This window comes from Anopheles cruzii, chromosome 2, assembly GCF_943734635.1.
Source record: "Anopheles cruzii chromosome 2, idAnoCruzAS_RS32_06, whole genome shotgun sequence".
NCBI classification, from domain to species: Eukaryota; Metazoa; Arthropoda; class Insecta; order Diptera; family Culicidae; genus Anopheles; species Anopheles cruzii.
Genome location: NC_069144.1, coordinates 12,077,315 through 12,100,682, shown reverse-complemented (window position 1 = coordinate 12,100,682; position 23,368 = coordinate 12,077,315). Strand labels below are relative to the sequence as shown.

At 52.7% G+C, this 23,368-nt stretch overlaps 1 protein-coding gene across 1 annotated transcript in view; it reads right to left on the bottom strand.

Annotated features, from left to right (window-relative positions):
- LOC128267972 (uncharacterized) overlaps positions 1-23,368 on the bottom strand; it is a 29,946-nt gene that overhangs the window by 5,154 nt on the left and 1,424 nt on the right. The gene's annotated exons all lie outside the window — the stretch shown is intronic.

Sequence of the window (23,368 nt, the reverse complement as noted above, 5' to 3'; positions counted from 1 at the left end):
GAGCGCGCGCGGCAGCCACCCCAATTTGTCTGGACCGTGTGGCGCCAAGATCCGGACCGTGCCCGGACCCGGGGGCCACGGAGCCCGGGTCGCTTTCCCGTCGTCGGGGTTGGGGTTTCCTCCTTCGAATTTCGTTCCCGCAAACTGATAGTTCTATTTTTGTTTCACCACCGCCCGCCGCCGAATCTCGGACGGGCGCTGCTGGCAAGTTGTCTTTGTATCCGTTTTTTCCGTTTGTCGTCCGTCCACCCGAGGGGGGGGAGGTTCTCCATCGCGCCACACCGTTGTCGTCATCATCGTGGTCGTTTGTCGTCACCGTTTGCCGTCGTCGTCGGCGTCGTCGTTGTCGTTGGACGAACGCTGTTTGATTCCCGAAAGCAGCTCATCGCGAGCGCCCATCATCCTGCTTTGGCCCACACGGCCCCAGCCACCCAGAGCCCAGGCTTGGCAACCATCCCGGGAATCTGTTCTCGCCGCGCGCATGTGTGTGTGTGTGTGTGTGTGTGGTGTGCGTGGTCGCTTGCGTAACAACTTTCGGGAGCCACCATTCCGTCATTCCGGAGGAGGAATCGCGAACACGGAAGTCACGTCGTCGTCGTCCTCGTCGCCGTCGTCGCCGGGGCCGTTTGGTCGGGGTTTTATCCCGGAATCCCGGGCGCCAGGTTTTTGTCGTCCTTCCCGTCGGGTTTCGGGCCAACCCCCGCGCACCCCGCTCCCCTCTTGTTGGCTTGGTTACCTTGGAGGAAGTCTTCTCCGGGCCCAGCCGGGCGCAGGTGACTTTTGGGCGTTCCGGGTGACTGGTTGTTTGTGTCGTCGTCGTCGTCGTCGTCGTCGTGGTTTGCGCCAAGAGTCAAAGACCTCGTGGGAATATTATACACGCACACACACACACACACAGGCACAACCGGGCGAGTCTCGTCGGAGTCGTACACCCCCACCCGAGGTAGAGTCCTGGTGTCTCCTCCCGCCGGAAACGGGATGGAGCCCGATAGCATCGCACAAATCGGAGTAGTGAAGAGAAATTATTATTGTAGCGGCCACCCCCGCCCACACACACACACACACAGACTTCAGTCGCGACCCCGGGTGGCGATCGGTGGCGTAGATATTCCGTTTGTCATAAACATTGGCCCCCGGTACCGGTGTGACCCCCGGCCAGCCAGCTCGCGGAAGGAAGGAAGCGGGAAAATATGTGCAGTGCATCGGTGACAGATTTAAAAGTTTTTGTTTTCGAACTCTCTCTTCCGCTCTCGCTTGCTCTCTCATTGCATCTCACTCGCTTCGCGGAGTGTGTTTACGGTGACAATCTGCGGGAAATGCAACTCGAAGTGTGGAGGGGAAAAGAAAACGGACAGGGAACGGGGCAAGGTACCACCGCCGCCCGCGTGCTACTTTCGCGTGATAGGTGAAGGAAGTGGCCGGACTTTTAATGTGTGTTGTTGTTTCGCTGGCATGGCATGTTTTGCGCCGAGAAGTATGTTTTGAGCAGAGTATGTGGGCCCCCCGCCGTTGGCCCCAGCCCCGGATGTTGCCGTCAAAAATTGTCCACCACAAGGAGAGCAGTCACGAGCTCCTCGGAAACTTACTTACTCGGGAGCTCCTGAAGCCGCAGGATTTATTTGTTCCAAGTTTAGGCGAGGCGGGGCGGCTTTTGGAATGTTTTATGCATTCGGACAGTGAGATATTCGAATGAATAACAGGTGGGTAAATAAAACGTGACACGGGGCCCACACGCTGCGACAACTAAGTTTCGAAACTCTTGGAGCGTGTTTATGACAGACCTTCCAATTTTATCAGTTTGGCCAGTAAATAGTGGGCTGGAGCTCTCGTGCAGCGAAGAAGGAGCACTTGCGGCCCACATAGCATAGGTTAGAGGTCAGGCATCAGCTCCCAAGACTCGAAGCCTAGTTGCGAAAAGAAGCTTCCAGGAACTTACACTGGATCAACAACTCATTACTCTCGAGCTCGAAACGGTCTGCTAGGGGGTCGTTATGGCTTCCAGGAAGTGAAACTTATTATTGGACCATTTGCGGGACGAACCGACGATGCTCAACCTACTGGCTGATACTGACCGCATCAGCAAATATGATTGCAAAGCATCCTCTGGTAGAAGGCCTGAAGAATTTAGTAAAAATTCACCATTTTTTGCGTATTTCCACCGAATTGTGAATGTCCTTCGGGTTAACCTGGCAGGCTGATTAGCCGGGCGACCCTTCCGTGAAAGCTGCGGCCCCTTAAGATAGCTCGCCCAGGGCGCGTTTGGGGACTCCGAGTTTTTTTCGCCGGCAGCTATCGAAAAATGGTCCCTTGAGCGCCGACGATCCTCACATCCGATCCGACGAGCTGTCCCCAGGTTTTCCAGGCAACCAATTTTCCGATTGATGAAACGATTGTTTTTCGCTCGCTCGACGATGTTGCCCGGTGCGCGTTGATCCGTAGCGAGCGAATAGGGCCCGGGACGTCCATTTCGCAGTGGCACGTGTCGGGTGTGTTCATCGGTCGTTCCATCGATCGACCGAGAGACACCTGTTTGCTGGCAGGACAGCACTTAAAAGTGTGTGTGCGTGTGTGTGCTGTGTATCCGCATGCGTGCGTCTGGTTCCCCGAATCGGCCCCTTGTTCCCTTGTCGACGACACCTTCGCAGCAGCAGCAGCAGCAGTCCCTTACCGTTCATCGATAAATTTTCATCAACCTCACGAGAGAAGGTCAAGTGTCACTCCCGGCAGCCAGAGCCCGCATCCTTCACCCGATCTCGTTGCGTGGTTAGAGTCACCATTTTTCGCTGTTATTTTTGTCCTGATCCTAGTGGCAAGACAGAGTAATGTAGGACCACACGGAAAGGGTACACGCCACACGGAGCGACGGATCCAGAAGATGCAGCTCCGGTTACGTTGGCCGTCCCGCGGTCCCGGTGGCTCCGGTTAGAGCAAAATTGATTGTGACTTAAAAAAACGGGAAAAGTTGCAAAAGCGAGCAACACGACCAGCATCGGGGCGCCCGTGCGCTGGTCACGTTCGGGCGTTCGGGCAAAAATTGCAGTGTCCCGTTCCGGTGCCGTTCCGGTGGTGCTCGGGCAAGTCGGTTAAACGAAGTCGCATCCGGCTGGCTGGCTGACTGGCTGGCTGGGTGGAAAATTTAATAAATCGATGTAATTGTGCTTGTGCGGATGCCGTGTGCGCATGAAAGAGTGCCCGGACCAGTTCCTAGTACCGACCACTTTGAGCCTTTGAGCCCTGGAGCTGTGGTTCCCATCCCAGAAGATGATGGTTATGTCGCTCGGTTCTTGCAGAGCTCCTGCTGGAACGGTAGAACCAGTCGGCAATGGTTCCGGGTGCCGAGTGCGAAGTACGAAGAATGTTTCTACGAATTGAATACTCTAGTTCGATTGGCAATGATCACTGTGGTGACGGGTGAATCGCTTGAAAGGTTCTCCGTAGCACCCGGCAGAGCGTGAACCGTTTTTAAAACGATTAAAACTCATTACTCATGTGGAAATGTCTCCGCAGCCCCGAGCTGGCGTTCGGGTCATTAACTGGTTGCAACTGAGGTTTATCGTACCATGCTGCGACCCAAGACACCCCGCAGCTACGATTATTGCTCCTCGGAGTGTCCGTGTCCCCAACGTTCGTGTTAATCGACCTTAATCGAAAATAGATTCTCTTTTCGCCGGACTGTCGCCGGTCGCCTTTGAACCGGTTCTTGTTTGTTTGAATGCTTCCCAAAATGCTTTCCACTTTCGAAGGAGGACAAACAAAACAACCCGCAGAAAGCAATGTGCATTGCATACCTTCAGGCGCAGTTTGTACTAAAGTGTTCTAAACGCGCGCAAAGCTGGGCATTGCGTTAGCATTCGTTCGGATAAAATGGCTAACGCAAAATTGGAATCGAAACGAACGAAACAATTGAAGCACAACGGGACATTGGTTCCCGCCACAATCGATAACAATTAAAAATCCCGTTTCTGCCGGCTGGCGAAATTTTATTTACGACCAACGAAACAACGGCCGCACTGGACCGGTACACGGGGTAAACAAACCGCGATGGGCCCCGTTTTCGTTTGCGGCGCGGTTCGTTATCGGTTCCACCACCGAAGAGTCGCCCCCCGCCGGTCAGCCAGCTTGCCCGCCCGCTCCGACCGAGTTGCTGTGGCACAAAACGAAAACAATCCTGGCGCATAAAAATCCCCATCACCGATGGGGCTAAAAATAAACCTCCGCAGCCCGCGGTGCGATGGCGACGACTATGTTGTAGCATTACCACCGTGGCTCACACGGCTCTCCATTAAACGAAATTGAACACCGGTACACCGAGCGTGCGAGCGAGAGAGAGCGTGCCGGGGCAAGACAATTGAACGATTTACCTTTGGCACCCCCCGCGCGTCCCGTTCTGGTCCCGGAATTCGGGAAAACGCGGCCCAAACGCGCGGCGATAAAGTGAACGAGCGAATGGCCACCGCCGCCGCCGCCGCCGCCGCCACTACGCCACAAACAAGAACTCGAGACTCGGGTGGTTCGGGAGGACTCGGGACTTTCGTTTCGGTTCTATTTTTGGCCCCCAACGGGGGTGGGGCCGGGGGTGGCAGGACGAAAGCCACCGGGCTGTGAATAAAGTATTCACCAGCGCGAAAGCATTGATTCGGTTCTGGCCCCCACCACACACACACACACACACACCGTGGCCGAGTGTGCGTGCGATGGACGCTAGCTTTTCCGACACGCGGATTTGCATCGCCAGCGTCGCGAGGGGCACAGCTTGACTTATAATTCAACAACAGCCGAGATTTTATTAACCGAAAAAAAGGACCCGAAAAGGGAGTTGGAAAATGCGCCGCAAAGCGCGTCGGCGTCGTGGTGTTGTTTGTTTTCGACGAGACGAAGTAATGGTGGCCGAACCGAAGTGCCGACGATGGGTGAAGTGCGAAGGGCGAAAGGATGTGCTCCGGGGCTCCGGAGCTCAACTAGTGGTGGTGTCCGCGTCGTTATTGAACTTCCCACGGCACGCTGGCGCTCGCCAAGTAACTGACGGCCATTCGGGGCGCAATCCTTCTCTTCGGGGCTCACCGCATCATGGGTGTAATTTGGTACATCCCGCTAGGTCCTAGGTCCGAAAGGTCCCCGTCGGCGGAAGGGTCTCGAAATAGATTTTATGTACTTGTTTTTACGCCGTTGTCGGCAAAACTTTACTCACTCACTGCCGGTCGGCCGGGATCTATGCTCGGCATTGACCCCAAGAGAGTTCTGGTCGGGCGTGACCTGCGAATTGCGCATCACGCATCAGCCCGCTGGTGGAAGAGCGTGACGCTCTGATTTTTGCCAACCCAGCCGAGAACCGAGCCGCAGGATAGCTATCGCTTTTCCGGAGGTCCACCGCACCGAATGGCGACGATTTTCTTCGGGTTGGGGTTTTCTTTTTTTAGCACTCGCTGGGCCACCTGCAACCCAGGGCTTTCATTAACTGCCACACTGCCCGGGTCCCACCCGCCGGGTTCCCCGGCCACGGCAAGTCACGGCAAGTTCGGTGAATAAATAAATGATCTGACTCAAACGGTACCGGGGTATTACACCGCGTGGCGTGGCGTGCCCTCGCGCCTTTTGCTGACGTCAGAGCGGGCTCGCTCTCGGACCCCGGCAGTGTAATGGACCCCTCGCACCGCCCCCGGAGCTCGTCGTAATTCCGAGCCCATCGAGCGTGTCTTGATGTACCGTTCCGTGGCCCCCGATAAGGCACGCACCCCCCCAAAGGAGGAGATACCGACCGACCGGCTTCTTTGTTTTAGAACGACCGTACCCGTCCGGTTTGAGCCATTTTCCGCAAGGGGTTTAATCCGGTGCCCCCCACCGGGGTGGAGGCACCATCGAAGAGTCCGCGTTTCTTCATCCTTCTTGAGGCCATTGTATGGGCTATTTTTACCCGGCGTCTTTCTAATTCGCCACGGCGCAAAACGCTGCCGCTGCTGACGGAAAAGTTTAATTAGAATTACGGCAAGGTCAAGAGTGTCCTGTCCGCACTGGAGCGGGCCCCCCGTCACTGGAAGACAGCGCGCGCGGCCACGGCCCCACGGGGCACAGGGGCCGGCCTGTGGACTGCGGGCAACAAGTGTTTCATGGGCGAATTTTTCCTGGGCTTTCGTGCCGTGTTTTACGTCACACACACAGGCGCCCCACGCCACGCCACGCCACGCCACGCCACGATAGTTTAGTAGCGCGAGAGGCGGTCAATTTTGGTTCCCTTTTCAAATTACCATAAACCACAACGGCAAGACGCGAGGGCCTTTGGGCCACTTTTTTGGTTCGTTAGTTTGACGTGTTTATAATTTTAATTACAATTGAACTCAGGATTCTCTGTAGCGTCGGCCCGGTCCGGCGTCGGTGGCAAGCTTTTCCGAATTTTCCTGGACGGTTAGAAGGCAATGCAACTGGGGCTGGAAAATTACAACAAGCTTATCTTAATTGTTGGCCACTTGAGCGAACCGCCACCGCGTCCGGGGTCCCAACCACGGTAACTAATCGGCTGCTAAAACACGACGACCATGTTCGGTGGGATGGGAAAGTTCAGGTACACCCACCACAGCCGGAGTCGCCACAATGGACACAATGGCCGCCGGCCCCGGGCTGGGCAATGACGCAAAGCGGATTGGATGGAAAAACAGTGGATGGAAAGCTTCGGGTCCTCACACCAACACCAACAAGAGCTGTGTGGAAAGGAAATGAAATACATTTTTTCTCGCGGACACGCAAATTACCACCCGACTCCAGCGGAGATCGAAATCCTGCCCTTTATTGCACGAGGTTCGAAGGAAAGAAGGTGAATGCATTTTCATTACCACAATCGCAAAAGGTGCAACATTTTAATACGCAACGCAAAAGGCAGATACGGCCAGGCCAGGGCTAGTAAAACAAAAGTCATCTCCGGGATGCCGTTGTCCCCGAATCACCATCACCCCGGAACGTCACCGGAACAAATAACTATGCATAAATGATGGCCGCCCGATGTGACGCGGGAAATCGCGATCACAAATAGCGCAAGCACCTGCAATCGTCGTCAGAGTTGCACTTAAAGTTTTATCGGCTTGCCCCAGGGTCTTCCGCCAGATTGCCGGCTTTGGAGTGCGCCGGAAAATTGATTTTATTCACTACTAGCTGATCCCGGCGCGCGTTGCCACGCCTCATTTCATCCTCATTTCTCGATTATCCGACGTTTCAACGGACTTCCTGGTGACGTATCCGATCAGCTTCCCTTTGCATTTCCCGTTACTTCTACTTTTCAAACGATCGGGCTTCCCGGTGACGTATTTGTTCAGGTTCCCTTTCCGCCTCCCGTTACTCTGTTCCAAATGATAGGGGCTTCCCTGTGATGTATCCGATTGGCTTTCCTTCCCGCTTCCCGTTGGATACATGGCAAAACTCGCACCAGCTAAATTTGACTCAAATTGTTTGAACACTTTTCGAATTTTGCTGCAATTTACCCTAATTTTGTATGCGAGCCACCCTTTGTAAAGTGGTGAAGGGTTTCAAAAATTCACCAGAACATTTCCCCTTCCCAAAAACTCCCACCTGCAGAATTTGGTTCGATTTGTTCGAAAACAACCCGAATTATGCTGAATTTTATGTTACGTTTGTATGGGAGCCCCTCTCCCGGGAGGTGTGAAATGTACTTTTTCTGGTATATGATCCTAATTGAAATCTAGAAGGCTGTAGCAGTCCGTTGCTATCTCTCTCTTTCTCTCTCCCTCTCTCTCTTTCTCCATCTCTATCTCTCTCTCTTTCTCTCTCTCTCTCCCTCTCTCTCCATCTCTCTCTCTCTCTCTCTCTCTCTTTCTTTCTTTCTCTCTTTCTCTCTCTCCCCCTTCTCTCTGTCTTCCCTCTCTCTCTCTTTCTTTCGCTCTTTCTTTCTCTCCCGCCCTCTCTCCCCCTCTCTCACTATCTCTCTTTCTCTCTCTATCTCTCTCTTCCTCTCCCTCTCCCTCTCCCTCTCCCTCTCTTTCTCACCTTCTTTAAAAATTAAACGAAAACTACGCAGTTCCCCCCAACATCAAGATGGATGGAATGAGGGGTGGTGATAGGTGGAAGAAGGAAGGAAAAGGCTTTTAAGTGAAACCAATCGATTTAGAGACCACCAAAACCTAACAAACGATACCCATATTGCCCTAGGACGTCTTTTAAGGATTAGGGTTGTATGGGGACACCCCCTTCCCCTCGTCCTGCAAGGACCATTTTTTGTCACATGGTTTCTCAGGTGACCAGCAACCATTGTGCAAGTTTTGATGAAATTCGATTCATAACTTGTGGAGTAATTGATGTTTTTAACAGTTAGTTGTATGGGAGGGCAAAGAAAGAGGGGGGTGAGGGGTTTCTAACCTTGACTATTGCACTTCCCGGCCCCAAAAACCCCTGTATACCAAATTTCGAGTCAATCGGTCCAGTAGTTTCGGAGTCTATAAGGAACATACAGACAGAACGGGAATTTTATATATATATATATCAGGCTGGGGAAAAAGTAATCCATTATTTTCTCGGTAGATGACTTTAGTGATCGATATCTCGTGAAAGATCGATCGTACAGTTTTAATTTTAGGCTTGTATTAAAGCTGATACTTCACACTTAAAAAGATGCTTTCACTGTTTATTGTTTGTTCCATTCGTTTGTGAGTTATAGGGTGTAAACAATGGAAGTCACCAAAGAAAAAATTGGGTATATTTTACAATTTTTGTCCGATAAAGGCGAAATTTTAAGCTAGGCCGCTGAAATTTTGCATGGTGTTCATGGTGCCGATGCTCTAACAGCTAGCTACATTAAATTTTGGTTTCGTTGACCCGTTTCAGTTATTTTTTATGTTAAGGCCTAGGCAAACACGTCATCGAACATGTCGATAAAATCACACAAATAATTAAAGTTGATCAGCTTGTTAGTAATCTTAGCATCGGCCAGGAGCTTAAGATTGACCACCAGACAGTTTTAAGCCATTTGCGTAAAGCTATATTCACAAAAAAGCTCGATATTTGGGTGCCACCCTATTTACACCAAAAAACATGATGGCTCGAATTTCCATCGGCGAAGTTTTGGCTAAACGGAATGAAAACGAACCATTTCTTAAACGGATAGGTACTGTGGATGAGAAATGGGATACATACGACAATACTGTGTGAAAATAATCATGGTCTAAGCGCGGTGAAGCATCTTAACCGGTGGTCAAACCAAGACTCACGGCCAGGGAGGTTCTACTGGGTATATGGTGGGACTCGAAAGGAATCGTTTATTATGAGTTGCTCCCATGCAGCCAAACACTAAATTTCAGACCTCTACTGTCAATAACTGCACCGTTCAAAGCTAGCAATTGCCCAGAAACGACCAGAATCGGCCAACGGAAGAGATTTTGTATTCCATCAGGAAAACGAAATGTCACGCACGTCTTTAGTGATTCACCAGAAAGTCCGAGATTTTGTTTGGGATGTTTTAATGCATCCACCGTATAGTCCGGACCTTGCACTAAGCGAATGACACATTTTTCCCGCATTACAAAATTTCCTGAGTGATGAAAAACTGAGATCAAAAAAGGGTTGTGAAAATTGATTACTCAAGTTTTTCGTCAATAACGACTAAGCCTTTTACAAAAGAGGCATTACCAGCCTACCTTTGAAAAGACAACAAATTTTCCAACAAAACGGTACATATTTGACGTAAATCGGACCATCGGAAGTATCTTAAATAATGTGTTGAATTTCACTCAAAAATAATGGATTACTTTTTCCCCAACCTTATAGATTCCGCCGTACATTTGATTGAAGAGTGCTCGTTTAGAATGTGTTTATAGTATTTAGTATCATTTAGCACTGTGAATTTTTTGGCAGCCAAATTCAAACGTGGCCGTGAGAGATCGTGAAAGTTCAATAAATAGTGCTAAAGGACCGTCGAATTGAGTGAAGGGCGAAAGATAAGGTAATAAACAACTAAAAAGAGATTGTTTGTGACATTTCAAATCAACATTTCGACAAGAGAAAGCCGTTTGCATGGACCACACTTCCACATTTGCTCATGTTAAATCAAAACCAAGGCGAAAATCCACGAATTACTATTCAAACTGCTTGACTATCAGACTTATTCACCAGATCAACCGCCCCAAGCAACTCTTTTTTCGTCAAATGAAGAACTGGAAGAAGTGTGTAGATTTAGAAAATGCAAATAACATTTCCGAAAACTGTTTTGCATCGTTTCCTGGGTCGGAAACGGATCCAACCACCCTCGTGCATGTGATGACAGAAATTTGACGTTTGGCCATCAAAACAGGTCGGCAGGAGAAACCGATAATACCGCGCAACACGCTCACTCTGATCGTAGTAGACATGGCGACCCGCAAGTCAACGCCCAAGAAAAGAGTGAAGTAATACCGAAATCGGATCCTCTCGCAAGACTCGCAAGAGGGAGGTGTAACCTTCTCCGTTGCAAATAATAAATGATGGCAAAAAGTCTACCCCCACCGGCTTGGTTGAGCTCGGTCCCTCGGAGCTATTCTCGGTACCTCGCCGGTAGGCCCCAAAAAGGGGGTGTTTCGAATTTCGTGGCAATGATTTAGGCCCGCCGACGCCGCCGTCGTCAGCATCAACCGTTACTCCAGCCGGCGTCGGCAGGCCTGGCAGGTCGGTTATTTTTAGAAGACCTAGCAGAGACCTCAGCTTCGTTACGGGGCGTGTGACGCGCTCTCAGGTGGGCCGGCCGGGACCCGGACCCCGGAGCAGTGATTTATCGTCGAACCAAAAGCCATCGGTGAAGTAATATGCGTGCGGCGCGGGAGGGTTACCCCTTGTTTCGGGCGGTTCAATTTAATTTAGAATTAATACAAGCTAACAAACTCCGCCGTCGGAGCAAGCGCCCCGCACGGAACACGGACGGACACGGACTCTCTGTACACATTAGCCTAATTTCTCGCCGGCTTCAAGCAATTTAATCATTTAGCTAAACATTCGTATTCATTACGTGCCTTGTTAACCTACATCGGCCTCCTCCTGATGAGCTGCTGCTGGCCTGGGCTGCGGTCCGGAGTATCGTGCCCGGGCAACCCCGGAGGTGTGATCACGAGAATTCGATTACAGAACCGGGGCCCGGGTTACTGGGTGTTGGATAAATATTGCACATTGTGGACAAGCCGCACAGCATCCGGTAGCCAGCGGTAGGTCCAGCGTTTCCAGGGCGTGTGTGTTTGGAGCAAACTTTGTAGCTCGATAATGGAATTGGATGTCGCGCGATGGCCCCCGGGGTGGGCAACCGCCCTTTCTAACTGTTGCTCGCATGCATTCATCGCATCGCCGGAAGTGTTGCACACATTTATGATAGATTACCGAAAACCATGCCCTGAAAACAACTGCCCAGATCGGACAGTTCAATTCGCAATCTAAATTCTATCTGCTGGGACGCATCGTTAAAACTAGTCCCCGAAACCACCGTCGGAGGTTGTGCCGATGTCCGTTTGAGTGACACAGCTCAGCGCGCCGTAAAGGCAAACTTCAAAACAGTGATGAATGGAATGGACGCTCCGGATCGAATCGGATCGGAACGGGTGGTGGTCGGAGGTACCGTGTTTGATTGGATGGTTCACCTTTTGACATTTGAACCGGACACCCACACTTTGTGCCACAGTTTTAGTAGCGTTTATTGCGCTTTTATTGCCGTATTAGCCTTTACGGGCGCGCTCGTCCTGGATCGTCATAATTCATACGCCCATCCGCCTGCAGTGCCGGAAATCCGATTTATCCGAATCGTCCTACACAGTTCCGGGAACCAACGGGGGGGGTGCAGTTTATGCAATTTTGCAATGGCATTTCAGCGTCAGGCGTCAGGTCCCGCCGACATGGCACAGAGAGGGCACACTAAATTAGTGATGGGGTAGAACAGGGCGGTTACATTGCCACTAATGTAACGCATCCGCAGTTCCGCACACCCTGACCCCCGGGGGCAGCTTAAAAGTTTGGTCTCAAAAATCATACGCTAATGAACTAATTAATGTCGCAGGCCACACTAGAGCCTGGCTTTCGAGAGAGATCACTCGCGACTCGGTCGTGTGGCTGGTCCGGGCCTTTGGCATTTTGTCGACCAATGTGGAGGTCCTTTTCCCCGGAACCCCGTAGCAAAAACGCTCCACTGTGCTGTGTGGTACGAAGAGCAGAGCTCCAACCCCTGGAGTTGGCCACTTTTGTGACGCCGGGTGACGCGCGCGCGCTGCTAGTGGCGATGGCGGCACGCACGCAGTGATAAATTATTCATCAAGCTGCTCATTTATCACGTTGACCAACGAACTGACACGCTAACATGATTGACTGACATACATACATACATGCGGCGGCAGTGGCAGTGAAAATGTTCTAATCTAGTCTAGTGTACCCCGGCGTCCGGGCTCGGGGGATCAAGCTGGCAGGCGGGCGGACAACGGGCGAGTGTCCACGTGTCGGGAGCAAACGACAACGACGACGACGACGACGACGACGAAGACGGGACTTTGCCAGTTCGTGACCATATCATCGCCCACCAGAATCGAAGCGCCCACACGGAGCGCCCAGAGAGCGGCTCCGGTCCTTTGAAGAATGTGTCCCTGCGTGTCCGTGTGTGTGTGTGAGGGCAACGGGGAACACATTAATACGATTACTATACACATGATAATGGTGCACATTTTCATCGCCTCGTCGCCTATCATTGGGCCACCAGGCACCAGCACAAACCAGCAGCAGTAGCGCTCAGGAGGGCCTTGATCCACCACCAGAGGGTCACGGAAAGTTTCACGAAACTGCCCACGGCTACCATATGCTAATGATATTCACGCTACAGGTTTTTCACCGGCGGACGCCAGATATTGGACCGTATTAACAAGCATAATTATCTTTCGGGGATTTGAAGTATTTTCTGACACGCACACGTGCCATAGAAAATTACAATTCTGCACCTGAAAGGTGAGACCGCTTTAGTACCCAATTTAGTTCCAGGCTCGCTCTCTCTGCGACGGCCGAAACTTTGGCCGAAATTCGCCAATTCGTCGTCGCCGCGAAGAATTGGAAAAGTTCGGCCGGGCTCGACTCAAAGTCCCAAAAGTCCAATCCGGGGCGAGACCAGGTTTGCATGGCCACCATTCATCCGGAACCCAGTCAACCACTGTCGATCCCACTAATTGAAGCGTGAAATTAGAATTTGATTGTTGCGCTGTCAGTTTGCTCAGAGTGCCGGTGGTCAGGACACGCTGGAGCGGATTGGATCGGGTGTCGGGATCGGGTTAAATCTCGGCCAACCCCGCAACATTCGTTAAGATTGTAAACATGGGAAGAAGAGTTGAGGTGGGTGGTTCAGTATTGGTGCTTTATTTTCTCTTATTCCCTTCACACTCACTCCACTGGGCAACTCAACTCGCTCTAGTTAACTGCTACCTCGCGACTAACCGGATGGACTCCCTTTGTCCAAGTGTGCAACTCAGCTGACTTCTCAGCGCGGCTAACCGCATGGACTCTGTCCAAGTACACGACTCAACACTCGCTTCACAACTAACTCCTGGCCGTCGGTTCGCCTCCTTTCATTCAAGACAGACCTCGGCTTATACTTTTCTACCTCACAAACATTAAACCGATGCCGAAAGAGCTTCAACTCCAACAGCATTAACTCCCAACTGCGAGAAGAACGAAAATAATCGCGCATCTATTTTGATGTTTTAACAGAAGCCCGTGGACCCGTGGTCATCGCCTACCAAGCCCCCATCACAGTGCTTTAGATTTACTACAAACGGCAACTGTCATTTCAAAAGTTACTCGTGATAAAATTCCTTTCGGAAGTTCGCTGATCCAGAAACTCCGACGAAACGCTTTAGGTTCGTTTCTCGTATCATATCGGCCCTGCTACCAACTGGTCGTTAAATCAATCACTAGCATCGGTCGTCCGGAACGTCGTCGTCGGTTTCTAGTTCGGTTTCTCGGCTCGGTGACAAGCGGTCTCCAGGAGCCGTACCGCAAACCTCAAGCGACCGCACGTTCGTGTCCATCCAGCCCGGTAGCCAATCATCGGCCGGTGGACGTGACGGACCGCAAGGCGCAGTAACGCGGCGGCCACATTCCGACGTTGCGGCCCACGTGAACGATGACCTGCAGCGCACTAGGCTGCACCTCGGAACCCGGGACTTACACTTGGAGGACGCCGCAATTTCGGACCGTCGTCGCCGCTGTGAATGTAAAATAATCCTGTCACGTCCACACCGGCCACGGATGCCACAGGAATTATTGAGCACCCGCGGAGCGGAGCGCGGTACGGAACCGGAACGAACGCCATGATAGCGCGTCTGACGTGGGACACGCTTAACGACAGGCAATTGCGCGCGCGGACTGTAATGCAATACCTCGGACCACGGGGCGACGGCAACGGCCTCATTAGCCTCGGTAATACCAAGCCGGTGTCGCATCCATTAGGCCTTAGGTTAGGACTATTTTTAGTCAAGTTGGGCAACCTTGAAACTGGGTGGGTTTCTTAAATTGGCCCTAGCCCGCGGATGTCCGATTTCGCCGACAATCGATACGATACGTCCCGGTGTCCCGGCAACTATCGTTCCCTTGAATTACCATTCTCCAGTTCCGGGAAGTTCCTGGGCGTTCGGCGGAAAGCGATCGAATGGGACGGTCGATTCGACGACGGTGGTTACCTCATCCTCTTTGGCCCTTCTTCAAACAACGCATTCGGTGGTAGCGAATCGAGGCGAATACGAAGCGTTCACTCTAGCCGCTAGCCGACATCACTATAAATATTTATTTCATCATCAGAATCGCTGGAAAACTGGTGGCGCCCATAAGCATACGCGCCACACCACAACTTTGCAAATATTATGTTTCACGGAAGGTTTTCGTGTGCGTAACTACTGCCGCCAGCCACTGGGGGTCCCTGGCACGTGTCGAGCACCGGAGGCAATCGCAATGATTCCGCCGGCCGAACACAGCGAACCCGCGAACCCGGGAGTTCCACAGAAATGGAACCGGCGGAGGTGAACCTTCGCACGCGCGCGCGCGAGATGAAGGGTCTGTCCTCATGGAGAGACAAGTTGGGCCCCGCATGATAATGTTGTGAAAACATTCCCTCTAATGTGGTGTGTCCGTTTCCGGGTTTTCGGAGTGCTTCTTCGAGCTTACGGGTTTTTGTTGGTAGGAACGAAGGGCTTCCACCTAACTGATTATACATCATAAACAACGCGCCACCTTGGCAGGCTCGGAGTTGAATGCTATGTTCAATGGCGAGCACGTGAAGCACGGACAACGATTGGCCCTAGCCTACATTCGACACACACACACACACACACACACACACACAAACCAAACCAAAAACTTTGATTGGATGCGTTGAAGCAAAAAATGAAGCAATTGAAATGACACACAGCAGCACATCGGCAACTGTCTGCTCACTTTTGGCCGCGCTGTCAGCAGGCCGTTCAGCGCGACGAGGCCGCCCTTCTGCCCACAATGGGCACACAAACAAATGCATTTCGACACACACGCCAGACCGGATCACGGACGCATCCACGGACGGCTCCACAACCCACTTAATTGGCGCTTTTGCGAAACGACCTAAGTACCTACCATTTCGCTGCGCTGCCCTTGTTCGGTTCGCCGGGGGAAATTCCAACGCGAAATCAGAGTGTGGCCATTGGCCCCCTGACGGTCCTAATTTTACTGCATTCGATCTCCGATCGATTTCCGACGCCAATCGCATTTTTATTCAAATTCCGTCCATCAGTCCATCGAGGCCCGCCCGGCTGGGGCCGTTACGTCATCGTTTCGGAGGGGCGCCGATTATTCCGATGCGCGCGGAAAACTGCGGCGAAATGTCCTGAGCCCAGAAGAAATGTGCGGGGTGAAATGGGTGTTTGGGAAATTAAAATAAAACAGTGTAGCCCATGGAGCTGAGTTTTGTGGTCGGCAGAGGGGTGAAAGCGAACATCGCCACGCACGCTCGAGGATATTATTTGATTTATTCGAGCACGTTTGAGCTGTCTTCGTGGCGAAGACACAAGAGCATAATCTAAACGTCGAACCATCGGGTCACGGTGGCCGTGGCCGCTTTACTGTCCACGCCACGCACAGTTATTACGATGGGGGCGTCTGAATGGGCGCACCCGAACCGGTTAAACCGATTCGCAAACCAGGAATCGCAGGGAGATCCTAGTAGCATATGCGCTGGGGGTCTTTTTAGCACCTTTACGAGCATTTGTACTAAAATTGTACTAAATCTTCATTGTATATTAGTACTAAAACATTGAGCAAAATGGAGCCATCTCATGGGCGCAGGATGAAGCAATTCGCACAAAAAGGACACACACGCGGAGGATAATTGACTGAAGCAGAATGCGCCGAGCGAGACAATCGATAGAATGGTCGATAGCTAGTGCCGTTTTCCCGGGGGCAATGAACGATGAAATGGTCCCGGGCCCATTCCTGCCGCTGCCGCTGCAAGTCGCGCCAAGAAGTTGTTATGCACTTGCGTGTACTCCTCCCGCACACACACACATTAGCGCATTTACACAAAAATGCACACGCACACACAGAATTCAGCGAAAGCGTCGAATATCGAATCGCAGGTGGCTGGCTGCGTGGGTCTGGAACCGGAAGTGGCCTGCGTAGGATGGGGTGGTCGTTTAGATTCCTTTTACACACATACACACACACACGAAGGACCCCCCCAGCTTAGCTATACTCGAACTCTTCTGCTTCTCGAAAGCAGTTTCGACAGGACTTTCTCCGAGCGCAGTGTTTCGGGTGCCGCTACTCGGGTTTCGAGACACTTCGACGGCGCATCGATTCCGTTCACGAGTGAGTGTGTGTGTGTGTGTGGTTGGCGGAAGAGTAAAGTGCACCTAAACCGCACACACACTCAGGTTCTCCGCGCGCGCCTGGGGATCACCCCTTCGCCGGTTTTGTCCAATAGACGTGGCGGGGCCCGGGGCTGATTCTTGAATCAATGGGCCACAGTTTAGCCGCCAGCCGCCAGCCCGAGCTGGAGACTTCTTTCTGGAGACCGGAATCCCGGGGCAGAAAGCCGCAGACGAAATTATTGATATTTTATACAAAACTCAACCCCCAGCCCCCCACCCGCCAGGGGGTGGGGGATGTCGGCAGAATATGCCCGACAGGACTGGCGGTGGGCAGTTGTTTGCGACAAATTGCAATCCGCCCACCAGCGGGGCTGGCTGCGTGCGCGTGGGCGAAACGGAAAAGTGCACTGCAATTGACAAACTGCCTTCCTTTGCAGCATATTCCGTTTTCTTATTTCCACACCCACTCCCAGAGGGTGGGGGGTGGTAGTTTATCGCAGGCACTTCCCGGACTTTTGGCAATCTTATGGTGGGCGCGCACGGCGTTGGCGTCGGCGATCGGAGCTCCACAAGACATTCTTATGATAGACCGCTTCCGACGCGACGTGAATCTGCTGGCCGGGCGCGTTTGGCGAAATGGCAGTCGGGCCACCGTCGCCGCCGCCGCCCATCTGCTGGCTGTTGCATTGTTGGGGCCGAATTTTATGGCCACGTCCCACGCAAACGCATCACATCACGGTACCCGCTGCCGCTGTGCTTGTGAGTGATGCAACTGGCTGGCTGGCTGGCCTGGGCTTTTGGGAGGGCTTCTACTCGAAGGGCCCAACCAGCGGGATGATAAATTGGTCGGCCTCAGGAAGCATCGGTGGCGGCCAACATTTTGGCCGTTCTCGTTTGTGTAAACCCCCCGCGGAGGGCGGCTGGTGTAATAATAATTTTAAGTACCATTTTATACCACCAGACCATCACGGACCATTTTGAAGTTGGCACTCGGCACTTGGGTGGTCTCAGCGGGGCATTTGAAGCACATGAATCTATCAGCGATTGTGAGTGAGGGCCATAAATTGACAGTCGGCAGTTACTGGAGGCGGCATGTGGGCGTTTTAAATCGCTTCGCTAGTCGATAGGCGCGAGACAAGAGATGCCAAAAAGTCCCCTCAGTCCGTCCGTCTGTCCGTCGCTTCTGGCTGTTCGGTTAATAAGGGTTCTTTAGGGACTGGTTCGTCATCCGCCTCAGTCTCATGACATGACCAGCCCACCGCGGCCTGGCGAGAGCCTTCTCAGTTATGCCGCTGTCGGTGCTAACCTTCGATCCTAGCAAGGTGAAGTCCGTGACCAGTATTTTTGGCTCGGTGCCCCGTGAATGAATTTGGTCTTGTTTTCGTATATCTGCATTCTACCCGAGATTGGAATAAAAGTAATTCCACTAAATATTCACTTTTCGACCTGGAATCGACGTCCTTGCAAGTTTGTTTTGATTCAGGAAAGTTACAAAAAACTCCATCAGTCCATCAGTCAATCTCAGCATTCCCCACAGCTGTCACTTCACTGTCCGGTCGCAGCAATCGACGAACCGACACACATACGTACCGTGTACCAATGGACGGAGCATCCCGTCATCCTTCATCAACCTTGCTTTAATGCGACCATAGTTACCATACCACAGCATGGTGTGTCTTGCGGAACATTCGAAAGACAAAGACAGGCCCTTCTCTCGCCTTCATGCTCACGCCACGCTCTGGTTGATCTCTCGTGCTTTCGCCCAGTCGTGCATAGCAACGTCATCTCCAATCAAAGAGTGCCTCTGCCCGCGCCAAATGCAAATGTCACCAAAATGTCACACCCCGAAGTAACCCAACCCGAACGGTCCCAAATTTGTTCAACCGGAACGCGTGTGCGTGTGTGCCCGTGTGTGGTGACAGGAATCTGTCCCGGTTTCACCGAAAATCGACGGTGGGTTGGTATCGTTTTCATTAGCATCATGCCCGTTGCGGTTACTCGCTCGCTCCACTGACCGCCGCCGCCAATCATCTTGGGTGTCATCAGGACACGAGATTAAGCCCCGAACAGAAGCCCCGGGGCTTTGAATGGCTCTGGGAAAGATCTGCGCTGCCTGACGTTTTCCGCCCCTGCCGTTCCCGTTCCGGGCTAATGAAAGCTGGCGTGGGCCATAAATTTCCACCGCACGGCAAGCTGTCGAAGCCACCGAAGCCGCTCTAATGTCCGAGCGGCCACTTGTGCGAGTTTTATCGTGCTCCCCCGCTGTGTGTGTATGTGTCCCTGTTGTCCGTGGGAAGATTTGCCTCGTCACATCACAGGATCGGGGAAAAAGAAATGAACGAATGGGCCTCCGCACACACACACGCTAGAGCCTAGACATTAACGTCTTCGTTTGTCCACATTACTAAGAAAACAGTCCCAGACACACCAACGGTTGGTTCTCTTGGGGGGAGGGTGAGTCGAACCCGAAAAAGAGGACATCAGTGTGGTCGGTGTCAAATGACGCCTTCCATCTGTCCATCTCTTCTGTCTAGCCTCCGGGCGGTCCGTTCGACCGTCTGTTTTCGGAACCGTCCCGGAAAACAGCCGCTACAGCAGGTCCTGCTCGCACTTCTAATTAACCTTTGGACCTTAATTCCAGACCTGGAACCTGGAGGGTGATTTTGTGACCGGCACCAATTCCTGACTAGGCCCGAATCCCCGGGGCAGGAAAGAAAAATGCTAATGGTAACATTTTAAACCGAATTACGTCGAATCAAGAAGGAAGAAATCAATCAAAAAAGGACCGAGAGCCCGAGCGAACGGGGAGGCCATAGAAGACACAAAGTGAGCCACCGGGCACAACGGGAGACAGATTGTGTGTCCCGTGTATCCCTGCGACCGATATCGGGATGCGGCGACGGCGACGGCGTCCCGAGGTTTCCCGAGGATTAAGAAGTTAATATTTTAATTAAGATTGATACGTACACAGTCGCTGCTCACGGCACGGCCTCAGCCGTTTTATCTCTGACGGCGGCGCCAACCTTGGGCACCGCACCCAAAAAGCGCGATAGGAATCTAATTTACGGGGAGAAGAAAATCGCCTTGACGGGTGGTCGTGATCTCAAACACGGACACGGGAACCGGGGCACTGTAAGTCTCTTAAAAGCTTTCATAAATCGCTTTCATTTCCAATGCGTATCATCTCGTAAATTACGATCGTAATGGATTTTAATCGCAATATCCGTACCGGGGAAGCAAGACGCAGACGTCTCTGGGGCTCTCTTTTTATATCGCGCCACCAATCGCTCCACTCCATCGCCTAATTCGATTGCCGGCAGCATCCAAACGGGGTTTTCGGAATGCGGCCCTCTCTCTCTCACACGCTCTGTTCATTGTTCCGGCTAATCTCCGGCCGTAATTTGCTTAACCGCTGATGATGACAAGCGACGTCGGCCTATCCGCACCGGGTGGTCCGGTTTCGGTCCTGCCACGGGGAGCCGCCACGAACGAAGGGACGCGTCCTAATGTGCCGCCACGCTGCGTCGTCGTGATGGTGCCGTTATTCGAGATCATAATTCCGGTGGTGTTGATGACCGTTAAGAGTGTTGGGGGCCACTTAGTGCCAGCCCTCGCCGTGACGTGGGAATTTCGTCGCGAATTCTCCCAGTTCGCCGGATGCCTGAATAGGACCACCAGACCAACTCCAAAGGATTGCTCTGGAGAGAGTGAGCTTTCGGGGGCAAACTTTGTGGTGCAAACTGTAACTCCTTGCGCGAACTATCGAACCGTTACATGCTGCGGAGATTCGGCGGATCAATAGTTCGCGCACGGCGCTAGAGTAAGTTCTTTCCACCAAATCGATAGACAACGATCCCCAAACGGCAGAGCGAGAGAGAGAGAGCGAGAAAGAGAGAGCGAGAGAGAGCGACGCAGTATTATGTAAACGAGCCAATAAGAGGATTATGCTTTGCATCGCGCGCCAAACGGCATCCCGGCGGCTCCGTCTCGGATAGCTCCGCTCCGCAGCATAAATTAGACGTCAGTTCGCCTCGGTGGCCTCGGATTCCTCGGAATTATGCAGTGTGCTTGTGTGCGCGAAAGTTATACGCGAGAAGGCAATCGGAACCCGCTGCAGCAGACCCAGACCCAGACCCGGTGGAGATAATGAAAATCGAAGAATAAATAATTTTCCATTCGCCCAAGTCCGGCGCAACGTGCCACCAGGGTGGGAAAGGTGGCCTAAGCCCTTTTGTACGAGCACACCATCCGAATGCGTGTGCGTCCCATCACTGACCACTTACACGCACACATACCACCTGCTGGTGAGTCTGGCGGCGATGCGGTTCCCGGAATTTCGAGCGCAAATTTCGATAAAAGACTCGCCCGCCATCCCCGTCGGGCAACACTCGGGGACAAATTAAGGATGAACACACACACAAAGACACAGGAGCGTGCGCATGGCCCGTGAATTGACATCCTCGGGGAGCCAGTTCCGTGCGAGAGCGAGTGACAAGCGATCGACCGACCGGCCGACAGTCGGTAGGAAATTGCGCAACAGGTGAGCCGTTCGTGCGTCCCCCATCCCGCGGTCAATCCCCCGCGGGGCCACCGTTTTATTGTTTCTTTCCGATGCGCCGTCTGGACCGTGTGTCACTACCGTCGTCCGCGTGCCGTTTCCGGTGGCAGCATAATCACCCGATTGTCCGACCCGATTACAGCGCTGGATATGAAGATCAGCCCCCCGCGAAAAGGGAGCCGAATGTTCGTTCGAGACTTGGACTGGCCGCACCGCCAGCACCGTGTCATCGAAAGATGATATGTTTGAGCCAGCCAGCAACGGGGTGCCATCATCATTAACGTAAATTGTCAATTTACTGCCCTGCCGTAGACTGCTGCGAACTTGTGGTCCCGTTCCGACCGGATCTCTGGATTCGGGGGGCACCCCCAGCAGGAGAAGACCGCTTACGATCAGCGCCGGACCGGAGCAATGCTCTCTTGCTCTGTCACTCTGTGGACATGGGAGAATTGATGGCCGGCACCGAAATAGACCCATTGTTAGCTCGACCGGATCTCCAAGTCGGCGACCGACCGGGGCGCGTCCAAAACATGAAAACTTTTCCACGAAATGTGTCTGTTCCGAAAGGTGTTTTCCACGAAGAACGGTGTGTTTGAAGCGGCACCCCAAAAGCCTGAGTTGATCCGCTTCTGGAAGAAGCCGATTCCCTCGGAAGCGGACGGCGGTTTGTTGGTGGTCGGTGTCAATACATTGAACAGCCGATTGCACACTCTCTCTCTTTCTCCCTTTGGTGGTGGGCTCAACAATGGCACTGGAACCGGGCGCGCACGGAACCCAAATCATCATTTTCATATCAAAAGCTGAGCTGTTCGTGTTTTTCCATATCCGTTTGGCAGCAATTTACCCTGGGAAATTGATGAAAAAGCATTTTCCGCTGGCTTAGAAAGCGATGTCGCCGTTCTGTGGCCCTCGCTGAACTTCGACAAGATCGTAGATCCTGTCACGTAACGTGGCTTTCGTGAGGGCTTCAAAGCGGACGCTTCGGCTTCAAAGCCGGGCCAAAACCTGTGGTGCCAGGTTTCATCAAGGCCGCGTACTGTTCATTGAAATGCATGGCAACCTGGCGGCCGTCACAGCACGTCCCGGGTGACCCGGGTGCCCCGGTGTACCTGTAGAGCCGTCGGAGCAGCGAAGTTGAAGTGAAAGTCGTTAGCTCCCGGGCGGCCTCCCGGGCTGGATGCTATTTTATTATGTGTTCCGACACCGAATCGGGGCCGTGGCAAATATACGCGTGGAGCTTTTCCGTCCCGGCACGGTCTACGGGTATTAGAAAATATCCGTAACCCGTTTCCAGTTACGGAAGTTGGAGCGCGAGTGAGAGAACGTGGGGCAGCCAATAACACCCCGACAAGCGAGTGAGCGAGTGAGTGAGAGAGACAGAACGAATGGCCATCAATGGCCTCTGTGCTCGCGAGATCATTAAATGTGGAAATAAAATGTCACCTCGCCGGCGACTCCTACGCGGATCGGAAGGTGAAACGGCGGCCCCCAGATCAGCCCAGGGACGGGATGAGCTTTTTTATTCGTCAATTCTTCTCTCTCTCTCTCTCTCTCTCTCTCTCTCTCTCTCTCTCTCTCTCTCTCTCTCTTTCTCTCTCTCTCTCTCAATTTTTCGAATCGACCATTTTTTTCTCCGGACCTTCTTTGGCAGCACCCACACGGCGTGGTCTCCTCCGTGGCGCGGCCCGGTATCTAATCCCACGGAGAAGTGGACGTGCCTGGGCAACCGTTTCGTCACAGACTAGCGCGCGACGGTCTTCGGTGTCAGAGTCGCGCTCTTGTCGTGGAATAAAAAATAGGTTCTCCGCTCGACGCCGGATTTGCGCACGGCTCACGTAGAAGGTGCCCGGCCAGCGCGCGGCAGCAATCCCTGGATTAGCTCGGATTTGTGCCAAGAACTAGCGGGCGGCCGAGAACTGCTTCGTCCGAGGCACCTGTATCGCGCAGTGGCGGGGCCCCCCGGGGGCGACAGGGGCACATGAAGGATGGTGGT